This window comes from Oreochromis aureus, linkage group 3 (assembly GCF_013358895.1).
Source record: "Oreochromis aureus strain Israel breed Guangdong linkage group 3, ZZ_aureus, whole genome shotgun sequence".
Lineage (NCBI taxonomy): Eukaryota > Metazoa > Chordata > Actinopteri > Cichliformes > Cichlidae > Oreochromis > Oreochromis aureus.
Genome location: NC_052944.1, coordinates 72,244,699 through 72,251,036, shown reverse-complemented (window position 1 = coordinate 72,251,036; position 6,338 = coordinate 72,244,699). Strand labels below are relative to the sequence as shown.

The window sequence follows — 6,338 nt, the reverse complement described above, 5'->3', positions numbered from 1 at the left end:
CGTACAAACTCCAAAACACAGCTACCTAGATCACTTAAATTACACAATTGAAAGCATATGTGTATTGTTTGTGTATTTATACACAAGCACTCATATATATTCAAATAATATTTTTTTAAAAATGTTCATTTACCTGTTAATATCACACACCAAATCCGGTCGTTGGTACTTGCTGGCTTGTGTAGCCTCTAGGTAATAAAAGCTCAACGCTGGGCCTAGCATCCTGGAGCACTTCTGTTGTATTTTGTACGTGTTTTGGAGTTTGTATGTGCTTTGTCTCTAGGGGCCACCATAAATATACTTTTATTTATTCACTTCACATAAAATGAAATAAATAAATCATATAATACAAAAACCAACAAGTCACAGTTCAACTTTTTACTATTTAAATTTTCAGCTTTTTCCTTTTAAACAAATTTAAAATGAAATAACACAAAACACTGCAAACCACAACACAATTAAATATAAATTAAAATATGAAAACAAAAAGAAGCTGCACATTCTTTGTCATATAGACCTGCGTGAATAAACTTTCTGAATCCTTTATCATCCGCAACTGAAAATAGTTGTGGATGATTACTATACTTTTTGAATGTGACATTGTTGTTCCTGGCTTTCTTTCCCTCTCTCTCCCTCAATTTGTCGCGACCGACAAATCACTACTTATTACTTACTTATTTTTACTATCATATAGCATGTCTGCTATCATACAGTATTTGTGCTAAATCGTACTATTTCTGATAAATCACAGTATTTCTACTAAATATAGTATTTCTGCATTCTGCTATTAAAAGGGGCAAGTCCATAAACAATAATTCATTCGGTACCTTTGAATTAGCCAACAAATTCATTTCATTATTCATTTTAACATTCCTGCTGTTTTAATGTTTTAATTGCGCTTAATTCAAATAATTACTAAAGGGAAAAAAATGATCAAGTCCTCAGTCAAGGACCTGAGAACCTCTCCATTAAAAAAATGATCAAGTCAAGACTTACAGGTGGATATGATTTCAATTAAACCATGCATTCACATTTTATTAATAAGGCCAGGGTTGATCTAACAATACTCAATGTATCAGAGCAGGATATTACAGGATTAAAGCAAAGATTCAGCAAACAAAAAATAGAATATTAGTTTGTATAGAACAATGAATGGCACCTGACATATTCAGACATATTCGTCTGGAGCTGTACACCATAGGCAGAGTGGTTTACTTTGACATGGGAGACCTTTATCTGATCTCCCACATGAACACTGTGAATTGATGCCTCCCTCCACAAGGAGACTTATGGTATGCCTGTTCTAAAATCACAAATATGACACAATGAGAGATTTATTCATTAACTAATACAAATCTCAAATATGCCTATTTTCACCATTTTCAATATTACTTTAGTTGCATCATTACCTGCTTTAGCTGTAGTGTTCGTATAGGCACCTGTTGTTTGCCTGTGACAACTTTGCTCACTGCCGAACACTGAAAATTCAATTAAAAAATAATGTCAGTTATAGTAATTGCATAAATCTGTGTGTGTACATCTAGGTGCTTCTTTCTTGACTTACTACATCTATTATTTTATTATTGTTGTTAATTATAAATCTACAACCATTTACAAAATAGCGGCTGATCTTGTTCTCACAATTTTGTGTTTGTTAGTTTGACAACAACAACAAATATTATTATTTTTACTTTTAAAGACAAAAAAGTAATGGTTTCTTTGAAAACCTAAAGCAATATCAATTCTGATGGAACCACAAATATTTACCTGCACAACCTCCCCTTCCACTCTCATAAGCCCTCCAAACATTGGGCTCATCCTCAGTGGTGTTGCTGGGAAAGGTGGATCAAGAAGCTCCTCCGCCTTTGTGATGAGTGCCTCTGTTATTGCAAGGGCAGGAGCTTTAAAAAACTGTGTCCTCACTGTGATGTTGATTAGATAAGGGGGAGCTAGGCCTCTCAGTTCATTTTCCCTCATCTTGTAAGACATGCCCTCTTTGGATGAGAATTCTTCAAACAAAGTAATTTTTGCCACTGTCTCTCCGTCAGTGATTGCTGCCACCGTATTTTTTTTGTTAACAGTGGTCCGTCTTGGATATCCCAGCTGATCACCTGATAAATACATAAATAAAGAAATGTATTTCTATGATCTTACTTCATAGCCATGTTATTGTACGATCTGCTGTACAATATAAAGCGCCTTAAAGCAAATGTTGTTGTAATTTGATGCTATATAAATAAAATTGAATTGAACCACCTTTAGCTGGTCGCAAGATTTTAACACCTAGATTTTAACACCTAGAGGCCGGTTAGCGGTCAACTTCATTAAGGCCATTCTGAAAGAAAAAAGCAAAACAAACACATTACCAGGTTCATACATTTCTGCTGGATCCAGTTCTGATAGAATACAGTAACACCTGTTGCTTTCATGTCGTCTCTTCACATTTGGATATGAAACAAAATGTAGAATATAGGGATATTTTGCTGCTATTTTTTTATAATCATCATGACCATTCTATTAATAACACTATGGATATTGCATTCAGATGTTTAAACATATTCGTATCATATAAGTCTTTATTACAGGTCCAGTGAGAACCACTTTAAACTGTTGAGTTGAATTTATAATCTTAAAATGTTTATAGGCAGATTACATTGCATTATTTGAATATAATCTGGGCCTAAAAGTCTTGACAGGAAACTGCAGGTTTGCAGAGTGTGCAGGGCAGGAAGTGAAACCGAAAGCAGAGTCTGAGTGCAAGTATTTTGAGTAGGTTATGAATCTTTAGTATCTTTTATGTATCTATATCTTTTGATTAAGCTTTTAGTAGAGGTTCTTGATTAAAACATGTATTCGATATATTTAGGGATGCAACGATACCAATTTTTTTCAAACCGATCCGATACCGATACTTGGATCTGAATACTTGCCGATACCGAGTACAAAATCCGATACTTCTACCACACACAAGTTAAACTTAACCAGTAGTAAAGAAACGACCCCAGACAACTCTTTAACCCAAACGAAACGTTTACTGAACGTAAGGGCAGAGACAAATACTGTACAACACATCCCTTTTTTAAACTCAAATGATATTCCAATTCCTTAACCAAATTAAATACACTGTATAAATGAAACAATTCCCTTTCAAATTATATTAAACAACCCAACTTATGTTATCACCTTTTGGTAAGTGACTCACTAATATACACTCCAAAACACGTTATATAAATCCACTAAACACACAATATTCACACATCGGCTCCACACACTCACATTCACACTTGTTGCAGGCCTGTTCTGCTCACGCCGGACAATGGAGAAAAATCCTCTTCTCCCCAGTAAGAGCACAAAAGTCTGACTTACAGTTCCGTTGCCCGGTAGATCGCCGTTCACCAGTCCCACACTAAATCCACTCCCTGCGACCCGATGCTGTCTCTGCTACAGCGCGTTAGCGAGTCACTGTCCAGCTCTCCGACAGTCCATAGCGGCTGCCTCCTTGGCGAAGCCAAGCAGTCCGGGCTAGCCTTTAGCCTCGGCGATCGTAGCTGGAAACACAGCACGGTGGTGCGACGACCATTGAAACAAAAGTCACTTCACCCACACTCTGTTGTGAAGCTCTCACACGGTCAGTTTTCTAGTCACACACTCTTTTGTGCTGGTTAACCTCAGTAAAACTAGCCGAGTCTCTCACTTTGGTTTAGCTAACCTCGTGCATCTCTCCATGCCGATACACAGGTCCCGTTTTATGCTACCTTCACGGGCCTCCAGAAAATGAGAACTCTGAAAAATATTTTAACTCCCTTCAGAGTTACATACCATAAAATAATACTTTTATGATTAACATAACAGTTTGATTGCTCTAATTACCTGTATTTACCTTGCGACATATTACAGGGCAAATTACATTCAGGGTAGAGTTACATCACATAACATCAACTGTGAACACCTTATGTTACCGTGGCGTTTAAGTCCATGGGAATTATGAGTATCCACTCCCAAATTCCCATCCGGGCTACATTAGTATCGGTTCATGGTATCGGTTAACTTTTACGAGTACGAGTACGCACACATTTTACAGTATCGGCCCCGATACCCGATACCAGTATCGGTATCGGTGCATCCCTAGATATATTACACATATAGTTTCAGTTGTGTACGTGCTGGCCTTCTGTCTAGTGGAAAGGTTACAAGGTCTAGCTGGTGAGGTGAGAGGTCAGAAGTGCAACGGGTGAGATGAGAGAGCATTTAAGGACGAGACACACATACACACACATACAGTTAGAGAGGTTCATTTATAGGTGCAAGTTTTAATCATGTTTTGCTTGCGACTGCAAAATTGTGCGTGCATATGTGACAGTTTGTGCAGAACGTGTGCCTGATGTTCCAGACAGATAAGCGAGCATCCGGGGGCCAACAAGAAGACACCTGGGATTGAGACGAGAAGATGATCTTTTCAAACTGTGTTAAAAGTCATTGTGGTTTTGATGATGTTTTGCAGGGTGTAACTCCCACGCGTGTAATCATTAAAAAACTATCGCCTGACTACACCCGGCCGGACCAGTGTTGTTATTTGGATTTCCAGTATATCTCCCCTTAACCTTTGAATCATAACAAAAAACATCATTAACTTGAACCCTAAGTTTTACATACCCCAAAGCATTTCAATATTTCTGTGAAAAAAAATTATCTTTACAAAATGTTGGTCTGACAATTAATTTAATGCTTATGAGCTTTATAAAATACATACAAATATTACAGCACATGTAAGTCTATCTAAGGCTATGTCCACACGTACACGGGTATTTTTGAAAACGGAGATTTTCCGTTTTCGTTTTAAAAAATAATCCCGTCCACACTTAAAGGCAGAAATGAAGGAAAACGCTGCCAGGAACATGCCAAAGCAGCAGGTGGCGCTATATTCCTAACCGTGTAGAAATGTTGGCCAATCAGAAGTCTAGAAGCCTCGGTGGGAAATAGTAAACAAAGCTGGGGCATAGAAGCAGAACTCAGTCGTATATGTGGAGAGACAGTAACTGTGAGTGTGTATGTAAGCATTTAAACACTGCAGAGAGTACAATTAACAGTAACAGTATTGTAGAAATTCATTTCACCGAAACAACAACGTGGCGCACAGTGTGACGTCAAAAAAGGCGCACAACTTTGACGCTGCGTTTTCTCCATTTTTCTCGTCCACACGTAAATGCAAAAACGGAGTTTTAGAAAATATCCACCCTGGCCGGAGTTTTTAGAAATCTCCATTTTCAGTGACCGAAAACACCGTTTACGTGTGGACGAAAGGTGCAAACGCATAGAAAAATCTGCGTTTTCAAAAATACCCGGGTACGTGTGGACATAGCCTAATTCACTCTGGATGGAACGCAGAAAAAAAAAAATCACAATTTTCTTGTCCCCACTTAATTTTTTTCAGATATTAATTAAAAAAATTATTTATTAACATATTACTTGGAAATTGGTTACAGTGGACAATAGAAAACAAGTAATCATCATAGGAAGATTATCTGATAAAAGGATTCATGCTCCTGAAGTGAAAAACAGCAACATTCCAGATATCTTACTGAAGACCTAGCCAAAGATTGCCAAATAATCCCGTCTACGCGTAAACGCAAAAACGAAGGAAAACGCTGCTAGTAACATGCCAAAGCAACAGGTGGCGATATATTCCTCACTGTGTAGAAATGTTGGCCAATCAGAAGTCTAGAAGCCTCGAAGGGAAATGGTAAACAAAGATGGGGCGTAGAAGCAGAAACCAGTCGTATATGTGGAGGGACAGTAACTGTGTGTGTATATGTAAGCATTTAAACACTGCAGAGAGTACAATTAACAGTAACAGTATTGTAGAAATTCATTTCTACAATAATGTTACTGTGAAGCATGCAGAGCTTTAAGAAAACAAATGCAATATTATAATTCTACCTATTACACTAATTGAAAGTTTACTTAGCACTGAATAAAATTGTGTACTGTCTTTCTTTTAAAGCTCAAATTGAAGAAAGGTTCAATCGGCACCACGCCAAGGCCAGAAACATCATAAAGCGTACCTTTGGCATCCTCAAAACACGCTGGCGCTCCATTTTCTTGCGAGCCCTTTAGATCCGGCCTCTGTTTGCTCCCAAAGTTGTGGGAGCTTGCTGCATCCTTCACAACATCTGTGTGGCAACAGATGACGTCTGCCAAGAAGAAGGAGACGAGAAGGAGGCGGCACAAGCAGGACCAGAATCTGAAACAGAAGGCACAGCGTGGATAGGGAGCTTTCTGGAGCTTGTATCCGAGCCAGGCTTGCTGCACGACTGTCTGCTCCTGAACAGCTGCCTGCA

The 6,338-nt window shown here is 38.2% G+C and overlaps 1 long non-coding RNA gene across 2 annotated transcripts; it reads right to left on the bottom strand.

Moving 5' to 3' along the window:
- Positions 1-501: 501 nt before the first annotated feature.
- LOC120437503 lies at positions 502-2,398 on the bottom strand. Of its 2 annotated transcripts, XR_005611184.1 has the most exons (4): positions 2,257-2,398; positions 1,768-2,111; positions 1,410-1,478; positions 502-1,303 (listed from the first exon to the last, which is right to left on the bottom strand). It is a non-coding gene; the product is annotated as an uncharacterized LOC120437503 (long non-coding RNA). The 2 variants fall into 2 exon arrangements; XR_005611183.1 differs by having other exon boundaries at positions 502-1,478.
- Between the last annotated feature and the right edge of the window lie 3,940 nt (positions 2,399-6,338).